Raw genomic sequence first — 27687 nt, forward strand, 5'->3', positions numbered from 1 at the left:
CCTGGTGATGGGTATTAAAGAGGGCACATTCTGCATGGAGCACTGGGTGTTATACGCAAACAACAAATCATGGAACACTACATCAAAAACTAATGATGTAATGTATGGTGATTAACATAACATAATAAATAAATAAATAATAAAAAAACTAAGAGTGAGATTGGTAGGTCAAAGGGTATGCAGAGGTTCAGCATTAGTAGATACTACCCAACAACTTTCCAAAATGGTTATTGAGTTTACCTTCCTGCTATTGGTACATGAGAGTTCCCGTTGTTTCATGTCTACCAAAGCACTTGGTGTCATGAATTTTTAAAGTTTTTCCATTCTGGTAATGTGTAATATTTCCTTGTGGTTTTAACTTGCATTTCCATGATGTTAAACCCCATTTCATAAATATATCAATTGTTTCAAAATTCTGATATGTGAGGTCTTGTTTGAGTCTTTTGCCACTTTCTATTGGATTGTCTGTATTTCCTTAATGAGTTCTAGGAAGATTTTTTAAAATATATATTCAGGACACATGTCCTCGTCAGTTTTCTCTCATCCTGTGGCTTGCCTTTTCAATCTCTCAGTTGGGTTTGGTTTCATTTAATCAACTTTCTAGTGATATAATTTATATACAATTAACTGCACAGATTTTAAGTGTATAGTTCTGTGAGTTGTGACAAATGTATACACGTGTATTCCAATCACAGTCATTTGAGGAATTGGATATCTTAACAATCTTGAATCTTCCAGGGCACAAACAGGATCTAGTTCATCATTTACTTAGATGTATTTCACTTTTTCTCTGCAATGTTTTTGTAATTTACAATATACTGGAGGTAATAGCCAGTCCAATGGGACAAGAAAAATAAATAAAAGGAATGACAAATGGATAGAACCAAAACTTTATATTAACAGTCGATATGTTTTTTATGCAGAAAATTGTAAGAAAAAATTTAACTTACAAGAATTAGTAAATGAATTTAATGAGGTCACAGAATACAAGATTAAGATACAAAAATCAACTGTCTTGCTCACATTTTGTTACATTTATTCTTACTATATTATGATAGCTGATGGCTATTATAAATGTTATTGTTTTTAAATTTTATTTTCTAGTTATCTGTTACTAGTATAGAGAAAATCAACTCCTTGTTTTTCTACCTGCTGCCTACGTACCCTCAAGAGCATCATGCCCAAAACCATCTATTTACCTCTTCTTTGCTGATTACTTACTTTTAAGACCCAGTTCAAAAATCATCTCCTGATTGGAACTTTCCTCAACCTTTCCAGGAAAAATAAATGGCTCTGTGCTACATGCTTCAGAGATCATCCAACATGAAAAATAAATTTTTAAAAAATTAGGAGATTTTTGTTAAAATGATGTTAACAGTCTCAATCTTTAGAAATTATATAATGATTGTTAGACAATTATGACATTCAACATAGAGTTATAGCTTTTTTAAAAACAGAGGCATTCAACTGAGAAAATATAAATGATTAAGAGCAATAAAATAGTACTTTAAATTTTAGAAGGTAGATTCATCTTTTATGATTCTTTTTTTATTTTCTTTTATTTTCTTCTTTTTATTTTCATGATAAAGTTGTTCGCTCATGAACCTAGCATTAATTACCAAACTCCAATTTTATTATCTCCTATGCTAAAAAATCTTAAGCTTCCACTGTATATTTAAAAATATTAACATTATAAAGATAATTTTTCCAAACTTAAACTACAAATTACTTCTTATTAAGGTGAAATATATTTTAAGTTTAATGGGCTGCCAGCTAAGTGACAAAATGTTTTAAGTGTTTCAAAAAGAAAAATGGGGCGCCTGGGTGGCTCAGTTGGTTAGGCGACTGCCTTCGGCTCAGGTCATGATCCTGGAGTCCCAGGATCGAGTCCCGCATCGGGCTCCCTACTCAGCGGGGGGTCTGCTTCTCCCTCTGCCCTCTTCCCTCTCGTGCTCTCTGTCTCTCATTCTCTGTCTCTCAAATAAATAAATAAAATCTTTAAAAAAAAAAATGAAATATAAAATAAAAAGAAATATTTTAACGAAGCAGTATGACGCTCTTCAAAGAACCATCAAGAAGAAGGAAGACATAAGTAATGTCATTTTATATTTCTCTCTTTTTTTTTTTTGTTTTTGGTCCTGCTTTCTGGATAAAATGTATTGTTGGTGATTGCCCTGTACAGGATCTGTAGGTCTAGCTCTTCTAATTCTTCTAACTTAAATGAAGGGATAAATATAAAGTTCTCAGCATAATCTTTACCCTGGTAAATGCTCAAAAAATGGCAGCTATTATTCATTATATACATAATTCCTAGAAATTCAGGCTTCCAGTAAGACACAGCCATGAATAATTTAGAGGTTTTAACTAAAACAATCAATTCATAAAAATGAGAATTAGAAAAACCTTTAGAAGTAGGGTGCCTGGGTGGTACAGTCAGTTAAGCGTCCGACTCTTGCCTTCAGCTCAGGTTGTGGTCTCAGGGTGGTGGGATTGAGCCCCAAGTCTGGCTCCAGGCTAAGCGAGGAGTCTGCTTAAGACTCTCTCTCCCTCTCTCTCTGCCCCTCTCCCCTGCTCTCTCTAAAATAAATAAAATAAATCTTTTTTTAAAAACCTTTAGAAGTAGTCACTAAAAATATAAATTCAATAATTTGTAGTTATCCTAAATTTAAGTCTTTTGTTATTTTTTTAATAACAGTTTAAATATGCCTAAAGGAAAGCTACTTGTGATTTAGTTAGATGTTTAATCTAAACCCTGTCATTTACATTATCTGGCATACGAAAACTGCAAAACTCTTTGTCATATTGAGATATTTGAACAATGTATCATACAAACAGTGAAACATAACAGAGCAAAGAATTACTTTGAAACAATTTATTATTAACATGTGAACATTAAAGTGCTTGGTATGAAGAAAATAAATAGCCACTAGAAGCATGGCTTTAAAGAACAATAACCAATTAACTTTGAATTAAGTATCTATTGCTATATAAAAAATTCCTTTAAACAATAGCAGCTCAAAATAACAATAAGCACTTGGGGCCCCTGGGTGGCTCAGATGGTTAAGCTTCTGCCTTCAGCTCAGGTCCTGATCTCCCAGTCCTCGGATAGAGCCCCAGGACGAGCCCCAGGACGAGCCCCACGTCGAGCCCCACTTCGAGCCCCACATTGGGCTCCTGGCTCAGTGGGGAGTCTGCTTCTCCCTCTGCCTCTCCCCCCGCTCCTGCTCTCTCTCTCTGTCTCTCTCTCAAATGAATAAATAAAATCTTTGGGAAAAAAAAACCCAATAATCTTAAAGTTGCTTTGGTCAGAACATATCTGTTTTGTGTCAATCCATTCCTCTTAGTATATCCCCGAGTATGTGAATTTTAAGAAGCACAATTTAAGAAGCACAGTTACAAGCGGTGGGTATACCTTAGATTTACTTGCACAATCTCAATATCCATTTTTGGAACAAAATAATTTCACATTGGAAGTATTTTTAAAGAACTGTTTCAAAAGGCTTTTTATATACCACAAGTTTCTTTTGAAAAACAGGTGCTTTGTTATTGTTGAAATGTTATATTTACTTTGAAGAGACAAAATAAGTGTGTTTACTTGTCAAAAATATGTGCTACATAGCATGGTTCTAATAGCCATTTATCTTCCCAAGAAAAGTGAGCAAATTTGTCTTGTTTGTATTATGCATGCTATCTTTTAATTACTTTGGCTGAAATTAAGCCAGGAACTTCTCTGCATTACAAAATATTTTCATGATTTAACAGTTCCACCTCTGTGATTGCTTCCTAAGTAGACATAAATTCTGCCCATCCCTGCAATGTGATTTTGCAGAATTTCCCATTAAATTTTGAAGCTGGGCTTGGCCATGTGACTTGCTTTGGCCAATGGGAGATTAGCAAAGATGATGCAAGCGAAGGCTTAAAAAGTGCTTGTGCACTGGGCTTCCTCTATCTTTCCTGCTCTTTGCTCTTCCCTGATTACCAATGTAGAAACCCAGACTAATCTGGCAGAGGAGAGAGACCATGTGAAGCAGAGATGGATCATCCCAGCTGAGCTGCCCCACTCCCCAGCCTGCCAGCTTATGTAAGTGAAGGTATCCTAAACCATGCAACTCCATATGAGTCAGCTCAGACCAGATGAACCCCTCAGCCTACCCACAGAATCATGAGAAAGAATAAAGGTTGCTGTTTTAAACCACTAAGTCTTGAAGTGGCTTGTTATATAACAAAAGCTGCTTAATGCACTCCATCTCAAATACGAAGTGTTACACATTCTATATTTGAAGGTCTTATTTCTATAAATTGACACAAAAATGACTTCCCATAGCATGTAACTGATACTATGTCCCCAAATTCTCAAAAATAGACCAATGGTGGAAGGAACCACTGTTGACCCTTCTTCCCTTCAGAAAGCATACACTCTCAGACTTACTGACCCATTGAAGACACTGGGATTGAGCTATATATTACACATCAGTAAAGCCTAGTTTATATTTTTACGTTTTTTTATTTTTCAGTTTAGTAAAATTAAATAAAAATAGAAACTCTATTATTTTCTGTATTTACCTCCATTTTTGAGCTCAGTGGTCTAGTGAATAGTGAAAGTTATGTCTATTTTTCTGCTTTCTTTTCTTCTCCTTATCTCATAATATCGAGAAAGGCAAGAGGGGTATGGTAATTTCTATTTTTCCTTTCACCAAATACCTGTCCCATTCATTTGATGCTATTGAATTAACATTTGATGCTGTTCGATGTTCAGTTTTAACCATCTTTTGCAGTTTTCATTGAAAGTAGCAAAATAAAGTGCAATATTGTGCTCACAATTTTGTGATAATTAGGTTGAAACTCATTTTTTCACCTTCATCTTTAGTGACCTAGAGTGACCAACCCTTACAGTTTTCTAGGGACTGTGGGGGTTCTTGGCATTTGAGACTTTCAGAGCTAAGCCAGGGGAAGTTTCAGGCAAACTGGGAAGAGCTGGTCACCCTCACTGATGACTGTTTAGCTGGCTTTCAAAGGACTTGAGTACTTTGGTACTTCCTTTGCCCAGTGACTTCTGTTTGAGCTTCTCTGTGCAAGAGCTCTCAGGAAACTGAGAAGGGCAGTGCAAAGTAGGGAAATGTTGGGTAGATTTCAGTTTTCTAAATGATTTTAGTAAGAAACATGCCATAACCTTTTACTGAAATAATACCTCAGTATTCTGAACAGTAATTTCTTAAAGCTGTAAAGTTATTGGGATGATTCTGAATGTTACTTGTGGTGGGGAACTTTCCTCAGAGAGAAAGGTTGTACAAGCATAAATAAAATCAGATGGTTTCTTAAAGTGACTGCCTGGACAATTATGAATCTTCCCTCCAAAATGCAAAGACAATTATTTAATTAAATATTTAAATAATACTTGTAATTGCCATACTAATTTAGAGCAAATTTACATTGAAGTTATATTTTTATATACTATATATATTTTTGCAGCAAGTTAAGTTTCCTTACATAATTAACTTTACAGTATATTTCTATTTGTTTTATTGGAGTTGAAGCATTAAATTGCCTATTTCAAAAGGGGACATAGAATTTTACTTATAGCTTTTCTTTTATAATGTTTTGGTCAGAGCTATGAATCATTTCATGGTGAATCAGCAATATAACCCCCAATTATATCATTAGTCCTATGAGAAAATACTGTTTTTAAATGATGAAGTTTCTGAGAAAACATTGCAAATAAAAGTGGGAATGTTTTTATATTATGATATTTCAAAATTCAAAGTCCATATTTTCCATTTATATTCATATACTCAGTGTGTGTGTGAGAGAGAGACACAGAGAGAGAGAGAGAATGGGAGGGCGAGAAAGAGTGAATCCAGCCACTAGCAATAGAAACTTGGTCTCTGCTGTTCACTGCTTCTCAAACTTTTATGTGTACATGAATCACCTAGGGAGCTTGTTAAAGTACAGGTTCTGATTATGGGGTAGGTTTGGGATAGTTCCTGAGATTCTGCCTTCCTAATCAACTCTCAAATGACACTGATGTTCCTAGGCTACTGACAGCATTTTGAGCAGCGAGTTCTAGTACGTGTATTTGAAGCAGAATGTACCTCCCCACAGCCACCTGTGGTTTTATCCTGCTGTACGTTCTTTTTTTTAAGATTTATTTATTTGTTTGTTTGTTTATTTTAGAAAGAGAGAGCATGAGCAGGGGGAGGGGCAGAGGCAGAGGGAAAAAGAGAGAATCCAAAAGCAGACTCCCCACTGAGCACGGACCCATGTGGGGCTTGATCCCAGGACCCTGAGATCAAGACCTGAGCTGAAGCCAAGAGTCAGCCACTTAACCAACAGAGCCATCCAGGCACCTCATCTTGTGGAACATTCTTAATAATATCATTCCCTACCTGAATCATCTTATTTTTTTTTTAAGATTTTACTTATTTATTTGACAGAGAGACACAGCGAGAGAGGGAACACAAGCAGGGGGAGTAGGAGAGGGAGAAACAGGCCTCCCGTGGAGCAGGGAGCCCGATGTGGGGTTCATTGTGGGGCTCGATCCCAGGACCCTGGGATCATGACCTGAGCCGAAGGCAGACGCTTAACAACTGAGCCACTCAGGCACCCCATCCTATTTCTTTATTTGGTGTATTGTCTGTCTCTCAACCGGAGTCCATGAAGGCAGGAACACCTTTTGTCTTACTCACTCCTGTTTCTCCAATGTCTACAAACATGATGAGCTACTGCTTCTAAAGCTCTATTGGTTAAATAACGTATTTGCATGAAGACAAGGTATACGCGCGGTGTTGATTACTGAATACACCACGTATATATCAAGCAGGGTATCGAAGGTGAAGAGCATGGCTCATAAGAGCCCTGCCCAGCTGTGTGACACTGGCAAGTGACATAATATCTCCTGCTTCTCTGTCATCATCCGTAAAATAAGGGTAATAATAGCCACACTTACAGCACTGTTTTGGGGGAAAGTGCCTGGCATGTAATAAACATTACATAAATTTGAGCTCATGAGCTATAATGTTTTCCCGTGGATAGGTATTTGTATTTACAAAATTGAGGAGCTTCTGGAAGGCAGCCGGCATGTCCTATGTTCTATCTGAAAGAGATCAAGACTGGATGGATGATTTTCAAAGTCTGCAGGAAACAGTCTTCTGCTTCTCAGAGAGACGAGGGGTCTGTGTAAATCTCCAAAGGCTATCCCTGAGGGGTGGGTAGATTGAAAGGCACACAGAACCCAGCACTCAGCGTTCTGCACCCCCCCTCACCACCATCACTTAAGCAAAGCAGCTCCAACCTCTCTTATTACACACTGACATTTCAAATAGGCTTCCCAAATAAAGGGATGTGTTGCTTTAAAAAAAAAAAAAATACTAACTTGAGGGACGCCTGGGTGGCTCAGTCAGTTAAGCATCTGCCTTCGGCTCAGGTCATGATCCCAGGGTCCTGGGATCGAGTCCCACATCTGGCTCCTTGCTCAGCAGGGAGCCTGCTTCTCCCTTTCCCTCTGCTTCTCCCCCCCACTCATGTGCGCTCTGTCTCTCAGACAAATAAATAAAATCTTTAAAAAAGATAAAATTAAGTAAAATTAAAAAACTAACTTGAGAAGCACAGCACAAGGGAAACTCCGTATGTTTATTCGGCTCTATAATCTTATCAATTCCTAAATATCAATTCTTAAGTAGCACTGCTTATGATTCACAGCACTGTTGGGGAGGTCTTCAGGGCAATCTTCAATCTATTAAGATTTTTATATATTATGCATTGATTAGATTATGTTATTATATTATTATATAATGTATTATGTATTGATTATATATTAATATATATGAAATGAATTACTGATTGAGGCTCAGTAAGACCAGTTTCAGGAAGGTGGAGACCATGACTGCTGACTTCAGGTAGATTGAGAATGAGGAAACAGCTTCTACTCTTCAGACAAGTGGCTCTGAGGCAAGGAGTTGGCCTCTCAAGTGGGTTCAAGTTCAAAGCAAGATTCTTTTAGTGGAAGCTGGACAAATGTGGACATTGACTTTTTTTTAAGCCCTGTGTACTTAGTTCATTTCAGCAAGTATTCATTGTCCTGTTCAATTGGGTGCTCCTGCGTTTTCTTTAGACCAAAATCTCAGCCATGGCTCCCTAATAGAATCACCTGGGGAGTTTTCAAACAATACTAATTCTCTGACCAATTGACACTCAGCCCTTGGGAGGGAATCCCGGGCAAGGGGCACTGAAACACACGATACATACTGCCTCAAGCAAGGGCATGATCTCCTACTTGTCCATTCACATAGCTGGTGTTACTGGAAATACTGGCTCCCTCTGCAAAAAGCTGTTTCCTACAGAAAGAAACAATTAAGTCCAAGAATATATAATACAATATTATTTTCATTTCATTAATGTTTTTCTTAAAATAACAAGGTACATTTTTAAGGTCACATGCAAACATCCAATATCATCTATATTATTACCTAGGTATAATTCTCTCAGTAACTAACCTCTAGCATTTCTGAATTGCTGCTTATTCTAATCCTGGTTTTCCCTCTGGTCCAAGTAACTTGAATTCATGCTGAAACTCCTAATTTGGAGGTTAAGTTTCCCAGAGCTTTTCTGGCTTCTCAGCACCTTTGTGTCCAAAGACCCGGCAAGCACTTTTGACTACCTTTGATCTCCTTTAAAAGTGTGATTTATAGCCAGACTCTATGATTTATGATGAAAAATATTCCTTCCAAGTTTCAAGTTTCTCAGCCTCCCTCCCTCTCCCTCCCCTTTTCCCTCTACATCCCTTTCTCCCTCTCTCCCCCTCCTCCCCTCTCTGACTTGTCTATCATTTCTGGACCCAGTAAAATGAGAAATATTAACCAACACCAACACTGTTGACTTGAGTGAAACATGATCTTCCCCCAAGTTATGAGCTTCCTGACAGCTTTCTTTGAAGTCTTCATCAGTGTTTTCTATTGGAAAAATTCTGTACCTTTATCTATCCAATTTCTGAACAATGTCTCAAACATAATTCTCAGAGCAAGACCTTTAATATAGATTCCTTTCTGTCACCAAGACAGAAAATTCAGCCTACAATAGATTCTAATTCCTTAAAACCTATTTACTCAGGACACAGTAAACCTTAAGCAAAGATGTGAGCTATATGCTCCATAATTATAATATTAAATTCTAATATAGAATACCTATATCATATGTTACAGCCAAAATCATTTGCAGCATTATTGTAGAAATCCAGCATTTTATAAATCAGTTCTTGTGAATTTTCTTAAGGAACAGAGTAGACAATTGCTAGTAGACCATAGCAAATGCTACGCCTTCTACTTTGGCTACTAAGTGGCCGGATAAAACTTGAGGCATAATGAATATAAATAATTATTTTTTTATAATTTTCATTATAATTTTAACTTTATAATAATTATGAAAGCTAACATGAAATGAAACTGTGTCATGTGCATATGTCTTTCTAACTGTTCGCATCTATTAACATTTAATCATTACAATAATCTAAACAGATGTCTGCTATTTATTATCTCCACTTCACTGATTAAGAAATTGAAGTGAAATAACTTGCTGGAGGTCACACACCTAGTTCAGGGTGGAGCCAGGCACCAGGCCCTGGCCATCAGACTCCAGCTTCCTTCCCCACTGGGCCACACTGCCTCAAAGAAGTGCCTTCCTTCACTCATTCATTAAACAAATAATTAGTGAGAGCTACCTCCGAAGTCAGGGCCTCTGCTCTGATGGACAGTCATGTAATTAGAAAAGAGTATAGTAACATGATATGTACAACAAACAGGACTGATAGAGGAGCATACAACCCAGTCTCAAGGACATTACAGGCCCCCGGTGAGAAAGGATGTCTAAATTGGGTCCTAAGTAACTAGTGGGATGAAGTAGGCAAAAAGAAGCTGTGGGGTGAGGATGAGCTTCCAAGGCAGAGAGTAACATGCAGAGGGAAGGAGGAGCTGGAGAAAGAGTTTTAGATAACTCTTAACTCAGCAGTGTGCCCGGGACATGGGGTGGGGGTAAAAGCAGAGGAGAGGGGCCAGAAGGACAGGCAGGGGCCAGATCGTGCCACCCAGATCTGATGGTGCCCTTGCAAGATGTGAAGCAGGCACGATCAGATTTGCTCTTTAGGAAAAGATGGCTCGGGCTTCAGTGTGTAAGAAGACTAGAAATTGAGGGCCCAGGAGACCAGACCGGAGGCTGGTCTGGTTGCTGGAGCAAGAGATTTTAATAGTCTGAACCAAGCTCACGGTGGCTGAAGTAGCCACATATTGCAGATCATTATTTTATAATATAAAGCCATGATGCACAAAATAATAAAGCACAAATGCTAGATGTATGATGAATGATACATAATACACACACACACAAACACACACACACACACACGCTGCTGATATTTTAAAAAATAATTATTCAAAAGTACCCAAGAGAAAAACAGCCAAAGACCAAGGAACTATATTTAAGAATGAACAAAAAAGAGGATAAATCAGGAAGAAATCCTTGAGAATTCTTTAAATTGTAGTTATTGTAAATAACCATGTCCCACAGGAAATCTCCAGGGACAAGTTTTTCCTGCCAGTGATAAAGCGAAGGAAATCTGAACAAAAATAAACAAGAAAAGATTGCACAATTTGCTACAATTTAAAAAAAGGGGAGATGATTGATTTGAGGTATGCAACAGGCAAAATCACGTAGGCATAGCCTCTGGAAATTGGAAGATACAGACTAAACACATGCCAGGAGGCTGCACCCACATTCCACCGCCTCTTTTTACATGAATTTTCTTCCACCTTGCCTCGGCTCATTCCGGCAGAGAGCAGGATTCCTGCAATCAGTCATGGGTCCTTGGTTCATCCCACCCTCTACCACCCATGTCTCTTCATGCCCCTTTTCTCCTAGTCTTTGGAATTGTTCTTTTCAATACCAACTAAATCATATTGATTGGGGGGAGTCCCATGTTTGTGAATACCACTGCACAACATCACTTTACGTATAAATGGTCAGATTCCCTCAAAAGAGGACTATGTCTTAGCCCCTTTCCTATGTGATCCATGCTCAGCCTTACTGGAGTGTCTCAGTGCTGGTGAAATAATTACAGCTACAAAAAAAAACGGAAACGCCAAACATGTACTGAACATCTCCAACACGCTAGGCTCCAAGACAGATGTTCTTCCTATGTTATCTTACTGTTTCTATCATCAAATCCCACCAAAGAGGTGGTATTATCTCCATTTTACCGTCAAGGCGCTGTTCCCAAAAGTACTCAGATCTTTAGTTGCGAAGTCAGGTTTAGAGCCTTGGTCTGATACCAAAGTCTACACTCTTCCTACTACATCACATTCTAAAGTCCTCTGGTCTAAAATCCTTGGGAAAAAAAAGAATGATATTTTTTTCCTTCATCCTTCCTAAGAACATCACAAGGATGAAAGAGAAACTGAAAAGAAACCAAACCCAAGAAAAATGGCAAGATAGAAAACATTTTATGAAGGTCACCTCCTTTGGAAAATCCCAAGAACTCTGCTTTTTGTCCATGCGGCCATTTAAGTAAAAAGGTATTTTTTAAACTTTTATTATGAATGTATTCAGGTTTCTAAAAAACCATAACACAGATGCAAGAGTGTTGCTATTCTTGAACAGAGGTGGTGGTGGAGAAAAGTGGCAAAGGGCTCCACAGACAGAATGCCTGCAACCCTGACTTGGCAACTCATGAACTACATAGCTTTGGGCCACTCATTCAACCTCCCAGACCATCCATGTCACCTGCTATCTTATGATCTCACCTCAGAGATCATATATGGCATGACTTCTGTGGGGTTTTGATGATTAAAGCAATCCCAAGTTCCCCCAGGTTCAAGGAGAGTGAACAGAAAACACAACTCTCAATGGTAAAAGAGTCTCAGAGCATTTTCAAATATCGACATAGGTCTGACCTACTACCTAGCATGACAGGAAGTTAGGGACTCCAGCCAAAATGCCAGGAAGAGACAAGATGCCCAGCAGGAAAGGAGCTGGTTAATAAGTGCAACTGGGGAGGAAGAAGTTACTGAAACCAAAATTCTGTGTTTATGCTATATAACATTGAGAATCCTCAATAAACAACTTACAACAATTCTCCATATGCAAGAAGAAACCAGAAACTGAACACTTGCGTGAAGGCCAAGACAAAGAAATCTATCATTTTTTTTTTAAGAGCTTATTTATTTGACAGAGAGATAGAGCACAAGTAGGCAGAGTGGCAGGCAGAGGCAGAGGGAGAAACAGACTCCCCGCTGAGCAGGAAGCCCGACTCGGGACTCTATCCCAGGACCCTGGGATCATGATTTGAGGCAAAGGCAGACGCTTAACTGACTGAGCCACCCAGGCACCCAGAAATCTATCATTTAAACATGACCTGTTGTCACACGCTTGCCTTCCTCAGACTCAGTTTCTTTTGAAACATTTAATAAGTAAGAATATTTTTGACCTGAGTATCTTTTCAAAGTTAAAATGGAAGGAATATATATCTAGTGAGAATTTTCATTTATAAATAGCTTTATAAATTTTGTTAGTACATAACCCTGCCAAATGCACTGTAATGCACGAGGATAATTTACCCCTTCTCAACAATGTTTAAATATGAGCTCTACTGAGATAGATGTCTCACACAAGATCACAAAATAAACTTAATGCGAGCCTCATATTTTAGCATATGGCTCAACGTTCCCAGGGCAGATGCTATCTAGAGAGCAATGGAAACTTCCTGAAAGAATATATCCTGTTAAAATACACTTTGAACAGACCTTTACAACTAAAATAGACAGGGAAATCAAGTGATGGCATGCCCTCCCCTACAGCTGGTAGCCTCAATCTGCTGCACTCTTTTTCCTAGAGAGAGAATGACTGTGAATCCTATCAGCTCCTGCTCTGAGAACAGTCCACAGACCCTGGGAGCAGATGGGCTTTTTGGCAGCCAACACCTATTTCCTGTCAACGTCAGGTGAGTAGTAGACTACCTTCTTAAATAAGCCACACCTGTTAATTCAAGGACTAGCAGGTTACAAACGTGATAGCCAGCTCGTGACAGCTGCTATATATATATTTAAAGAAGGTGGACAGTCTTTGGGCTTTACTTAAAGGAGCTTACACATTTGAAAAGAGTAGCTGATCCATATATCCAAAATCAGGCCAGTTTTCATAACTGTGTACTATCTAGAAAGCAAACAGTGAACCTTTCAGGTAGGCAAACATTACAAAGGAGAAGATAAGATTTTCAACTATGGTGGTAGCAGAAAACAGTGTGCTGGGACGTCTGGGTGGCTCAGTAAGTTAAGCGTCTGCCTTTGGCTCAGGTCATGATCCTGGGGTCCTGAGATCGAGTCCTGCATCGGGCTCCCTGTTCAGCGGGGAGCATGCCTCTCCCTCTGCCTGCCACTCCCCCTGCTTGTGTGCTCACTCTCTCTCTCTCTGACAAATAAATAAATAAAATATTTAAAAAAAAAAAAACAGGTGCTGCAATGCAACAAAGTGGGGAATTGGGAACATGAGAAAACATGGAGCAGAAAGAAAAATAAGCCACCAACCAATGCCAAGTGTGTGGGAAGAACTACAACCCACACACAAAGAGACACAGATTCTCCTAAAACATCCAAATCCCAATCAGGGATCAAGTAGACAATTCAAACTACACCCGTGGGGTGTGTGCGCATAGCAGGTTGAAGACAAAGATGGGAGAGAGAAGGAAGAGGAATCATTACATGTGGGACACACCACCCCTAGCTTAAGAGACTTCTGGAGGATGAGGGGGCAATGGAATACTCGCACACCCTGGCAGGAATGTAACATGGTTTGGACATTTTAGAGAAACAGTCTTGTAGTTTCTTAAAAAGTTAAGCATATACTTACCATAGGCTTAGTAATTCCACTCGAAGTACTTACCCAAGAGAAAGTAATACTTTTTTATAAGCATTTTATTTATTTGTCAGAGGGAAAGAGAGCACAAGCAGGGGGAGTGGAGGCAGAGGGAGAAGTAGACTCCCCATGGAGCAAGGAGCCCAATGGAGGACTCAATCCCAGGACCCTGAGATCACAACCCAAGCCAAAGGCAGATGCTTAACCGACTGAGCCACCCAGGCGTCCAGAGAAACAAATACATTTTTAGTGAATGTTCATGGAAGAATTACTCATAATAGTCAAAAACTGGAAATAACCTAAATGTTCTTCGGGTAGCAAATGGATAAACAAAATTTGGTATGTTCTTATAATGGAATACTACTCAGCAACAAAAGGAATGAACTACTGATATCTGAAAAACATTTGAAGAAAACTCAAAAATATTGTACTAAGTAAAAGAAGTTAGGCACGGGGCACCTGGGTGGCTCAGTGGGTGAAGCATCTGCCTTCAGCTCAGGTCATGATCTCAAGATTCTGTTTCAAGCCCCATGTCAGGCTCCCTGCTCAGTGGGGAGTCTGCTTCTCCCTCTACCCTCCCCCGCCCCTGTCCCCACTTGTTCGTGCCCCCCCTCTCTCAAGTAAATAAATAAAAAATCTAAAAAAAAAAAGACATAAATGACTATATATTATATGATTCAATTTATATGAAATTTCTAGGGAAGACAACAGAGAGAGACAGAAAATGGGCCAGTGGTTGCCTGGAGCTAGAAGTAGAAGAAAGAAATTATTATAAATGGGCAGCTGTGAAATTTTGTTGTTTGAGAAAAATGTTAAGTATCCAGGTTTTAATCAAAAATTACTAGTCATACCCAGAACCAAAAGACCTCAAACTGACTTAAAAAGGCCATCAATAAAACACTAACACAGAGTCTGAAGGAGTTACTTTAAAACTTCAGTAATAACATACAATTTTATAGGAGAAATTTGATAGAATGGTGGTTTGTTGGATTTAGAAATTAATCAATCACTTTGGATATATAGCTCATTAACATCAAGCTTCTACTGTAGCTTAATCAAGACAGTGTAGTATTGAGGCGCCTGGGTGGCTCAGTCCTTAAGCGTCTGCCTTCGGCTCAGCTCATGGTCCCAGGGTCCTGGGATCGAGCCCCACATCGGGCTCCCTGTTCAGCGGGAAGCCTGCTTCTCCCTCTCCCACTCCCCCTGCTTGTGTTCCCTCTCTTGCTGTGTCTCTCTCTGTCAAATAAATAAAATCTTACCAAAAAAAAGACAGTGCAGTATTGATATAAGGAAAGACATATTTTATGCTTTCTTATTTACCCACGAGAAGTAAAAACACATATCCACAAATTACCTGTATGCAAATGCTCATAGCAGCTTTATTTGTAACACCCAAAAACTAGAAACCACCTAAATGTCCCTGAAGAGGTGAACAAGTAAACAAATTATGATGAATCCATATAATAGGATGCTACTTATAATAAAAAGGAACAAACTAGGGGCGCCTGGGTGGCTCAGTCGTTAAGCGTCTGCCTTCGGCCCAGGTCATGATCCCAGGGTCCTGGGATCGAGCCCCGCATCGGGCTCCCTGCTCCGTGGGAAGCCTGCTTCTCCCTCTCCCGCTCCCCCCGCTTGTGTTCCCTCTCTCGCTGTGTCTCTCTCTGTCAAATAAATAAAATCTTTAAAAAAAAAAAAAAAAGGAACAAACTAATAAATGCAACAATGTGAATGAATCTGGAAAACATTATGCTGAGCAAGAGAAGCCAGACATTAAAAAAAAATGCACAGGAGGTATTAGTGGTTGCCTGGGGCCATGTGGGATGGGGGATGATTGCACAGAAGCTGGAAGACACTTTTTTTCTTCTTTATTAAAATTCAGTTAGCAAACTTATAGTACGTCATTAGTTTCAGATGTAGTGTTCAATAATTTATCAATTTTGTATAACACCCAGTGCTCATTACATCACATGCCCTCCTAATGCCCATCACCCAATTACCCCATCCTCCCATCCACTTCCCCTCCAGCAACACACAGTTTGACTCTTAGAATTAAGAGTCTCTCCTGGTTTTTCTCCCTCTCTGATGATTTCCCATTCTGTTTTCCCTCTCTTCCCCTATGGTCCTCTGCCCTGCTTCTTAGATTCCACATATGAGATAATTGTCTTTTTCTGATTGACTTATCTCACTCGGCATAATATCCTCCAGTTCCATCCACATTGATGTAAATGGTAAGTGTTCATCCTTTCTGAAAGCTGCATAATATTCGATTGTATATATATACCACATCTTCTTTATCCATTCCTCTGTTGATGGACATCTCGGCTCTTTCCAGTTTGTCTATTGACATTGCTGCTATAAACATTGGGGTGCAGGTGCCCCTTTGAATCACTACATTTGTATCTTTGGGGTAAATACCTAGTAGTGCAATTACTGAGTTACAGGGTAGCTCTGTTTTTAACTTCTTGAGGAACCTCTATACTGTTTTCCAGAGTGGCTGCACCAGCTTGCATTCCCACCAACAGTGTAAAAGGGTTCTCCTTTCTCCACATCCTCGCCAACATTTGTTGTTTCCTGTCTTGTTAATTTTAGCCATTCTGACCAGTGTGGTGTGGTATCTCATTGTGGTTTGATTTGTATTTCCCTGATGACAAGTGTTGTGGAACATCTTTTCATGTGTCTATTGGCCATTTGTATGTCTTCTTTAGAGAAATGTCTGTTCATGTCTTCTGCCCATTTCTCGACTGGATTATTTGTTTTTTGGGTGTTGAGTTTCATAAGTTCTTTATAGATCTTGGATACTAGGCCTTTATCTGATATGTGGAAGACATTTTTTGATATGATGGAAATGTTCTGTATCTGACTGTGATGGTGGCCATTACCTAGTTTGTGCATAGGCCCAGTGGGTCTGCTTTGCATCTAGGCTCCATCACTTACTTAGCCAGGTTATTTTTAACCTTCCTGGGCCTCAGCTCCCTCATCTGTGAGAGGGGTATTATAATAATATTAATACCTATTTCCTAAGGTTGTTGTAATTGTTTTAAAAAAATGAGTTAATAGGGGCCCCTGGGTGGCTCAGTCAGCTGAGTATCTGACTCTTGATTTTGGCTCAGATCCTGATCTCAGGGTTGTGAGATTGAGTCCCACAGAGGGCTCCACACTGGGTGTGAAGCCTGCTTGAGATTCTCACTCTCCCTCTGCCCCCACTCTCTCTGTTTCTAAAATAAATAAATAAGTCTTTTAAAAAATGAATTAATAAATATGAAGATGTAAGAGAGGCTGAGAGATAGGAGTTTCTGTATGTGTGACCCATTATTATTGTTAGCAAAAGACAAAGTTACAAATGTGAGGATGTTTGTTAAAGAGGTGATTATAAAAGCAAAAACTGGCTTGCATAGAAGGGGAAGCTACAAGGCCTTCACCTGATGGAATATTCATTCTGTCATCATTAACGGCATTGTTGAATCTTAGAAAATCTATTAGTATAACCTCTGGTATTAATAATTCACATGAAAAAAATCACAATCAATGCAGAAATGACATAAAATCCAACAACGAAGCAAAAGAGATCAATTAATCACATCAAAAGCCAGCATCAAATTTGATGATAAAACTTTCAATTTTCTATCCAAATTTTTTAAAAAATGGTGTTGTTCACTACTGCTATAATTCATTGTTCTAGATGTAAAATCCAATGTAATCAAATAAGAAAAATAAATAAGGAGTCTACATATTGGAAAGGAAGATGCATAACTGTCATTATTTGGAGATTGTATGACTGTATAAAAGGGTTAAATAAAGTAGCTAGTTAAAAAATATCATTTATGAAAATGAATAATTTTCCTACATACAAACATAACAAAGGAGAAAATAAACAAAATCTTACAATAGCAAAACAAAACAAATAATTAGGAATCATCTTAATGGTGAATGTGTAGAACAAATATGAATAAAATATCCCGACTTTACTAAAGACACATAAAAGGAGAGTTAACTAAATGTTCCTATATAGAAAAAATCAAAACTACAAATTTATCAATTCAACATTCAAAAAAATCAATTAAAAAAAGAATAAAACTTTGCAAGGTATTTGACAAAACTATATTAAGTTCATCTGGAAGATCAAATATACTAGAATAGCCAGGGGAAAAAAATCCAGAGAAAATAAAATGAGGAAGGACTTTTTTAATCAAATATTAAACCACATAAAACTACAGGAACTAAAACATTTTATCACAGGACTAGTGTATTCATTATCTACTATTGTATAACAAGTTTTCCCAAAACATTGGCTTAAACAAAACAGGCATTTTACCTCATAGCTTTTTATTTTTTTTATTTTTATTTTTTTAAAGATTTTATTTATTTATCTGAGACAGAGAGAATGAGAGAGACAGAGAGCACATGAGAGGGGGGAGGGTCAGAGGGAGAAGCAGGCTCCCTGCAGAGCAAGGAGCCCAATGCGGGACTCGATCCCGGGACTCCAGGATCATGACCTGAGCCGAAGGCAGTTGCTTAACCAACTGAGCCACCCAGGCACCCACCTCATAGCTTTTTAGAGTCAGGTCTCTGGGTATGGCTTAGCTGGGTTTTCTGACTCTGGATATCTCCCAAGGCTACAGTCAAAGTACCAGCTAGGGCTAGAGTCATCTCAAGTTTCAACCAGGTAGGACCTGCTTCCAAGCTCAAGTATTTGGTTGTTGGAAAGATTCAGTTCCTCACAGGTTGAAATTTAGGATCTCTCTCTTTCCTTGCCACAGCCCCTCTTCATAGGGCAGCTCAAAACACTGCAGCTCACAGCAAAGCAAACAAATGAGAGAAAAAGAGAGACAGACAGAAAGAGAGAGAAAGACAGTGAGAGAGAGAGAGTCCTAATAAGAAGTAAGTCTAGAAGTCATAGACTTTGTGATCTAATTGTTGACGTGACATCCCATCACTTTTGCAGCAAGTCACTAAGTCTGGCCCACACTCAAGAGGAGGGTATAACAAAAAGGCACGAACACCAGGATCAATGGGGGCCATCTTACAAATCTTCTTAGTATAACTAAAAAGACAAACAATTGGAAAAACATAAAGAATATAAAAATAGGCCAAATTCCTTTGAGAGTTTAGTATATCATAAAGATGGCATTCCATATTAATGGTAAATGGTAAAGAGCTCTATTGATTATAATGTCTTTGCCAAATCAAATCATCTCCAAATCAATTTTCAAATAACTAGCTAGTCACCAGGAAAAAAAAATCGGGACACCTATCTCTTCCACACAGAAGTTAATTCCTATTGGGTCAAAATAGTATATGTAAAAAGAATAATAAGTACTAAAAGTAGACATAGGATTTTAACAATTATTATCTTGGAATAAGAAAAACATTTCTTGACCTGACACAAAATCCAGAAGCTTTGAAAAAAAAATCTGATATCATTTGCCTATATAAAAACTTTTAGGGGCACCTGGGTGGCTCAGTTGTTAAGCGTCTGCGTTCGGCTCAGGTCATGATCCCAGGGTCCTGGGATCGAGCCCCGCATCGGGCTCTCTGCTCCACAGGAAGCCTGCTTCTCCCTCTCCCACTCCCCCTGCTTGTGTTCCCTCTCTCACTGTGTCTCTCTGTCAAATAAAATCTTTAAAAAAAAAAAAAAAGAAGGAAAAGAAAAAACTTTTAAACATCAATATGGAATGAAAAATTGGAAAAAAAAATATTTCCTACACATCTGACAAAGAGCTTATTTCCTTAATATAAAAATAGTACTTTTAAATAAGTTAGGAAAATATTTAATTTATTTATTTGAGAGAGAGAGCATGAGTGAGTATGGGAAGGGGCAGAGGGAGAGGAAGAGAGAGAGAATCTTGAGCAGACTCCCTGCTGAGTGCAAAACCCCATGTGGGGCTCAATCTCACGACCTTGAAATCATGACCTGAGCCGAAACCAAGAGATGGGCACTCAACCAACTGAGGCACCGAGGAACCCTGTAAGTAAGGAAAATACTAACCCAGTAGACATAGGATTTTAGACATAGAAAGATGCCCACCTGAACTCATAAAGACATCTAATGTCAAAGAGAAAATGAAATACAATTTTTACCTATAAAAATGGCAAAAATTTTAAAGTTTTACAACCAACAGTTGGCAAAAGTCCAGAGAGAATGTAAATTCAGGCTGTCTTTGGGATAACCATTTGGCAAATTCTTTCAAAGTTAAAAGGTGTGTATGACCTTTGACCCAACAACTCTACTGCTAATAATCTATCCTGTGGAATTCATGAAAGCACACAAAGATAACACACACACAAAACCATCATTTGGATAGCAATCAAGGCTGCCAGGTCTTGTCTGGGTTGTACCCTACACTGGGCACCCTGACAAAGTAGCAGGGAGTCGGGGAGTGGGAGGTGGAGGGTAGTAATCACCTACTCCAATCAACAAACCAAACATTCTGTTTTGGGGCTGTATCTGTTGAGAGAAGTGTATCAGTTAGCGTCCTAGTAGGATATGGGTGGCGCAGTTCATTTGGGTAATTTGAGCTCTACCTACTTACAAAGGTAGAGCACAGTGTAGAGAAGTTAGTATCCCAGGACTAGAAAGACAAGAGCAGCTATCAGAGGAGGGAAGTAGGAGCTTGAGAAAGAAAGTTTAAGAGAGGAAGCCAGCCCTCAGCAGGCAGGCAGGAAAGAATCTAGGGAGAAAATACCCCAAACTCTCCTTACTTTCCCCTTCCAATTGCTTGCAGCTGCTCCCTTTGGCTGAACCCACACAAAAGGAGAAGAGTATATAGATAGGATCCATATGCAGATCAGCTTCCCAGGGAACAGAGCAAGGCAGGAAATGGTGGAGAGTGAAACTGGAAGGATTCATAGAACACGTCCTTCATAGAAGAGTGTCATTTTCTAATCCACACGAAGGCATCATGGAGTTGCCCGTTACCACGTTTTATCATTGCACAAAAGACAAAATAATCTAAATGTTCATTACTAGAGGACCATGTACCAAATTAATGTACATCATGCAATAGAATGTTATTGAGCTTTTTAAAAAATGAGGAAAGGGGCACCTGAGTGCCTCAGTTGTTAAGCGTCTGCCTTCGGCTCAGGTCATGATCCCAGGGTCCTGGGATCGAGCCCCACATCGGGCTCCCCGCTCAGTGGGAAGCCTGCTTCTCCCTCTCCCACTCCCCCTGCTTGTGTTCCTTCTCTCGCTGTGTCTCTCTCTGTCAAATAAATAAATAAAATCTTTAAAAAAATAAAAATAAAAAATGAGGAAAATGTATAGGGACTAGTCTGAAAAAGAAAACACTAAGACATTTTATTAGGTTAAAGTATGAATGATTCTCTCAGATTACATGTAATGTAGAAAATGTAACATTAAATAAGAATATACTTTTATATGCCTGAAAATTTCTGGACGGATAGTTGAGACTCTTAAAAGTGGTTATCTCTAAAGGGGAAGGGCAGGTAGTAGAAGGACCAGTTAAGAAACTTTAGGATCAGTTAGGAGACTTTGTATGTTCATTTTATATTAGTCTTATAACAAAATAAAAATAATTTAAAGGTTACTTTGGCAAAGACTATTTTTAACATTCTCTACTGGAGATAAATAATACCATGGAAAATACATATGATATAACATTAAGACAGGGAAAATTTGCATATACAATATGATTTTTTTTAAGATTTTATTTATTTATTTGACAGAGAGAGAGCACAAGTAGGGAGGACAGCAGGCAGAGGGAGAGGGAGAAGCAGGCTCTCCACTGAGCAGGGAGCCCAACTCTGGGCTCTATCCCAGGACCCTGGGATTATGACCTGAGCCAAAGATAGACGCTTAACCAACTGAGCCACCCAGGTGCCCCTTGCATATATAATATGATTATAAAAATATTTGGAAAATATATATAGGAAGAAAACTAAAAAAAAAAAAAAAAAAGGAAGCACCAGACATTATCAATGGTTGTGTATAGGTGGGATTTTTGGCATGTTTTAACACTCTTATATTTCCTAAATATTTTTAATGAGAGTATGGTACTTTTTTAATGGAAAAAGGAAATATTCTGAAGTGATCGCTCCAAACTTTTAAAGAAGTAGAAATCATTTTCAAATAAATTCTTATGCAGAACCCCAATCATAAAGAAGACGTTTAAATATTTTTTGGATGAATTTTGAATGTTTAAAGTTAAAAATAGTTAGGAATACCAAATATAATAAGATATTAAAACATCTTCAATCTCATTACATAGAAACTACAGAAAAGTGGATATTGTTGTCAGTCATCACTGATTTTTTTTAAAGGGGGAGGGGGACAGAGGGAGAGGGAGAGAAAGAATCCCAAGCAGGCTACATGCCCAGCATGGAGCCCAATGCAGGGCTTGATCTCACAACCCTGAGATCATGACCTGAACCAAAATCAAGAGTCCGATGTTCAACCAGCTGAGCCACCCAGACATCCCTACTAATTTTTTTAAATGTACATACACATTATTAGCACTGTCTTAAACCAAGTTCTGATTCCTTAGTTTTGTCCTTCTTTGGACAAAGAATCAGATTATAGGAAAAATTTGAAAGCTGGAAATGTTGACTTTAACCATAAAAATAGATAGAAATTTTAGTCCTAACTCAAGCAGAAGAGGGAGTTTAGTTCTAAAAATCTCTCCATATAGCCTTCTTATCAGAAGAGGAGAAACAGACATAAATTACAGGATTTCAAGAGCTCGGATGGAACCCTGGATTTCTAGAATCTGTAATAGGAGAAAGACAAAGGAGCATTTGTCTTTTTCTTTAGTGATGCTGATTCCCACCCACTGTGCTCACCACACAGAAGGAAAGTCATGTTGTAAAAATTCTGTTTCTCATTTGTGACCAAATGAAATATTGGAACACTTTCTATACAATATAACTTTTAAGGAAGGTTAGCCAATTTTCTTCTTGGAAGAAGAAATGAAATCATCCAAAAAAAGCACTTTGGGAACTATGAAGGAAATGGGGAAATAAGCCCTTCCTCTTGTGAATAAAGACTCAGTGTTACTGTATCTAATAGCGAATAAACTGAAAATAGAAAATTTTAATAGAGATCTTAATGTCTGTTAAAATAAGAAAGAAAAGTCAAACAAAAATTGCTGACTACTCAGATTAGAAGTTCATGTGACCAAAAGACAAAATTTCTACTGGACAAAAAGCAACCATTCAAAAATATGCATCCTGCTTTTTGCTGAGTAGTTACTCTATGTAACAAGAATCATTATATAGCAAAGGGAAATGGCTGCATGAAATAACACTGGATATTTTTTATATTTAATTAACTCAAGAATGTAGAATTATAAGGAATTGAGATGTTGAGCATAAACCCAAGTTTTTCCACTGGAAAATGGTAAAACCCATATTCTTACTAGGGGTTAAATCAAAGTTCATTGCCTACATATGCTCACTTTCTTTATGTTAGGATTTTTTAAAAGATTTATTTATGTATTTTAGAGTGGGAGAGAGAGAGAGATATGGGGGAGGGGCAGAGAGAGAATCTCAAGCAGACTCCCCACGGAGCACAGACCCCGATGCAGGGCTCAATCCCACGACCCCTAGATCATGACCTGAGCTGAAATCAAGAGTCAGACGCTTAACTGACTGACGCTTAGCCACCCAGGCGCCCCTGTTAGGATTTTAAAGTATGAGAAATCTTCACGTGTACATTCTTGAGACAGATGAAAAAGATGTTTCCCATTTTTCATCTTGTACAACCAATTTAAAAGGTAAATTTTAAATGTAAAATATGAATTTGACTATGATTTCCAGTGTTATTTCTTTTTTTTTTAATTATTTTTAATAGACCTCATTTTTTTAAGAACAGTTTTAGGTTCGTAGAGATTTCCCATATACTCCCTGCCCCAACTCATGCATAGTCTTCCCCATTATCAACATCCCCCATCAGAGTGCTACATTTGTTACAATTAATGAACCTATAATTGATACATCATCACTCAAAGTCCATAGTTCACAATAGGGTTTGCTCTTGGTTTTGCATATTTCATGGGTTTGGACAAATGTATAATGACATGTATTCATCATTAGAGTATCATACAGAATAGTTTCATTGTCCTCAACATCCTCTGTGCTCCATCTTTTCATCTCCCCCAATCCTGGACAACCACTGATACTTTCACTGTCTCCATAGTTTTGCCTTTTCCAGAATGTCACACCATTGGAATGATATAATATATAACCTTTCAGGTTTTTTTTTTTTCACTTAGTAATAGGCATTTAAGTTTCTTCCATATGTTTTCATGGCTCGATAACTTTTTTAAATGCTGAATAATATTTCATTGTCTGGATGTACCACAGTTTATCCATTCGCCTACTGAAGGACATCTTTGTTGCTTCCAGATTTTGACAATTATGAATAAAGCTGCTATAAGCATTTATGTGAAGGTTTTGGAATGGACAAGTTTTTATTTTCCTTGGGTAAATACCAAAGAACACAACTGCTGGATTGTGTGGTAAGAGTATGTTTAGTTTTGTAAGAAATCATCAAACTGTCTTCCAAGTGACTCTGCCATTTTACAGCCCCACTGGCCATGAACAAGACTTCCTTTTGTTCCACATCCTCGCCAGCATTTGATGTTGTCAGTGTTCTGGATTTTGGCCATTCTAGTAAGTACGTAGTAGTATTTTGTTGCTGTTTTAATTAGCATTTCCCTGATGACATATGATGTGAAGTATCTTTTCCTCTTATTTGCCATCTATATGTCTTTTTTGGTGAGGTGTTCAGCATTATTTCTTGATGGGAAAAAATACTTCTGGAGAGGCATAGCCTTGAGAGCAACCAACCTCAAGTTAATATCCCTACATAAATTTTTGCAAAGCTGCCAGGTGAAGGAAATTTTTTTCCTTTGGAAGAGAACCAGCAAATGGCTCGAAATAAGAAAATCTGAGTTTCAGACTCTGCTCACTCTTAGAAGCTTTGGACAATTGCTTCATCTGTAAAACATCAACAGGTCCCAGATGGTGCTAACACCCTATGATTCTCACCGGGCAACATTGCGTACTTATTCTTACAAGTCCAAGTTCAAGTGAAGATTGCCTTACACCCTAGCTGTGTTTTCCTTCAAGATCTTTCCTGTCAAGATCACTTATTTAAACATTTTAGCTCATTCAAGATAATATCCTTTAATAAACCTATAAGATAATTACTTCTTTCCTAAGCAAGCATTCTATTGAATGGATACCCTTTAGCTAACAAAGTGGCCAGCACAGTCAGCTCTTATATTTGCTGAAATATATTAAAGAGTATAGTCTACACATTCTTCTCATCCATTTTTCTCTTCATAATTATTTAAAAGCATCAAATAAAATTGTGTGGTACATTTTCCCTTCCTGAAGCCATTTCTCATGAATACAAACTCTGAATCAGGTAGAAATAACAAATTGTAGGCATATTCATGGAACATTTCTCAAAATCATTTGCAAGACATCATTATGTCTTTATAACATGCAATCACTCAGATGTAGTAACACAATGTAACCATTCAGAGTAGTATTCTTATCATAAAACTTAAGGAAATTAGTACCTACAAAAAAGGTCAAAACCTCAGGTTGAAAAGAAAACATTTACAGAAATATATTTTTGTGCTTGGTTTTACATTTGATTGCCACTGTATGGAATGAAAGAGTAAAGAATTCATGGCCCTGTCACTGAGCTGTAACTTTGGGCTATTGATTTTTACCCTGGCTTTCTTTCTACAAAATGATCACCATTTTAAAATGGTCCCCACAGTTTGGTGTGCAGAGAGTAGACAAACACACACAACTCCCACTTAACAACTCAGCTGTTGGTGCAGATGACACAAGAAGTTGGTTCGTTTGTTCCAATTAGCTTGATGGCTCTGAGAAAGAGCTGAGGAATGGCACTCAACCACCGAAATTCATTTTGTTGTAATGGTGGGGAGGTAGTTGTTGTTTCGGGAGTTGTCTGCAGAGAGCTAAAAATTATCTGACCAAGATCTGCTATAAGGTGAAAGTATGTAGCTTCTCAAGTTGCAAAAGTGAAACAATTTACAGCTACCACATAGCTGGGTCAGGTCTATGCTTAGAAGAGTGGATCTTTCTGTTGTTGGCAGAAACATATGCCCAAAATGAGTTCACCTTCTTCCGCCTGCCAGAATTAATGCTCCCGTGGAGCAGGTCTGAGCTGTTTTTAGGAGCAGGGCTTGGGCAAGCTGTTGAGAAACGTGGCTGAGTGCTCATTGGTTTCCCGACATAGGTAATTAGAGCTGATGGTCCAGTTTCCAGAACTATCCAAAATTACAGAGGAGGCTTGTGTGGGGTCTGGGCTTGCCCGGCTCTGTCATCATTGTTTCCTGTCTCTCCAGTAAAGGCCTGAGGAGACATTTGCCAAGAAGCTCACATGGACAGACCAACTTACCCTGGTACTTGGCGGATCAGAAACAGAAACTCAGTTGCCTGAGTTTTAATCTAGTGTATTTCCCAACCACACTAGGGGAGAGTAAATAAACCATTACTATTTGAATCATCTGATTATGAAAATAACATTTCAGCCTTCCTCCTGGATAGAGGAATGCATGGAAACAGCATCCTTTGCCATATGTTCTGGTTTGTGTACAGATTGGTCACAGACTTCTTTTGGGGGCTACTAATTTATCTTATTTTGATTTACAGGACACCCACGTGAAGGTTCCTGAGGAAAAGTGTGTCAAAATATTTGAAATATCTTAGGCCTCCTCTTCCTCATCTTTAATTCACCATCTTCAACAAAATTGAGCTATATTTTTCAAACATGAAAATATAAGAACTCAATGTGGTTGAGTTCTGGAAACCATCGTTCCTGAAAGTCCTTTCTTTTTCTCAAGTTTTTACTTAAATTCCACTGAGGTAACATACAGTGTAATACTAGTTTCAGGTGGAGAATTTAGTGATTCCTCACTTACATACAACACCCAGTGTTCATCACAAGTGCCCTCCTTAATCCCCATTATCCATTTAACCCTTCCCCCGCCCACCACCCCTCCAGCGACCCTCAATTTATTCTTTATAGTTAAGAGTCTGTTTTATGGTTTGCTTCTTTCTCTCTTTTTCCTCCATATGTTCATGTGTTTTATTTCTTAAATTCCACATATGAGTGAAATCATATGATAATTGTCTTTCTCTGATTGACTTATAGTTCCATCCATGTCATTGCAAATGGCAAGATTTCATTTCTTTTGATGGCTGGTAATATTCCATTGTACAAATGTACCACACCTTCTTTATTCATTCATCAATTGATGGACATTTGGGCTCTTTCCATAATGTGGCTATTGTTGATAGTGATGCTATAAACATCGTGGAGCATGTATCCCTCCAAATCAGTATTTTTGTATCCTTTGGGTAAATACCTAGTTGTAAAATTGCTGGGTGATAGGGTAGTTCTATTTTTAACTTTGTGAGGAACCTCCATACTGTTCTCCAGAGTGGCTGCACCAGCTTGCATTCCCACCAACAGTGTAAGAGGATTCCCCTTTCTCCACATCCTCAACCACTTTCTTACACCATACACAAAAGTAAATTCAAAATGGATGAAAGACCCAAATGTGAGACAGAAATCCATCAATATCCTAGAGGAGAACACAGGCAGAAACCTCTTAACTCAGCTGTAGCAACTTCTTACTAGACACACCTCCAGAGGCAGGGGAAACAATTAAGCAAAAATAAATGATTGGGACTTCTTCAAGATAAAAAGCTTCTGCACAGCAAAAGAAACAATCACAAAACTAAAAAGCAACCTTCAGAATGGGAGAAGGTATTTGTAAATGACATATCTGTTAA

The 27687-nt window shown here is 38.3% G+C and overlaps 1 long non-coding RNA gene across 1 annotated transcript; it reads left to right on the top strand.

The window, feature by feature from the left end:
• The first annotated feature begins 10416 nt into the window (after window positions 1-10416).
• LOC145716284 (uncharacterized) lies at window positions 10417-27262 on the top strand. Its single transcript, XR_014138865.1, has 4 exons — window positions 10417-11555; window positions 12872-12979; window positions 24430-24516; window positions 26542-27262. It is a non-coding gene; the product is annotated as an uncharacterized LOC145716284 (long non-coding RNA).
• The last annotated feature ends 425 nt before the right edge of the window (window positions 27263-27687 follow it).

This window comes from Leptonychotes weddellii, chromosome 1 (assembly GCF_054177405.1).
Source record: "Leptonychotes weddellii isolate Sample4059 chromosome 1, ASM5417740v2, whole genome shotgun sequence".
Lineage (NCBI taxonomy): Eukaryota > Metazoa > Chordata > Mammalia > Carnivora > Phocidae > Leptonychotes > Leptonychotes weddellii.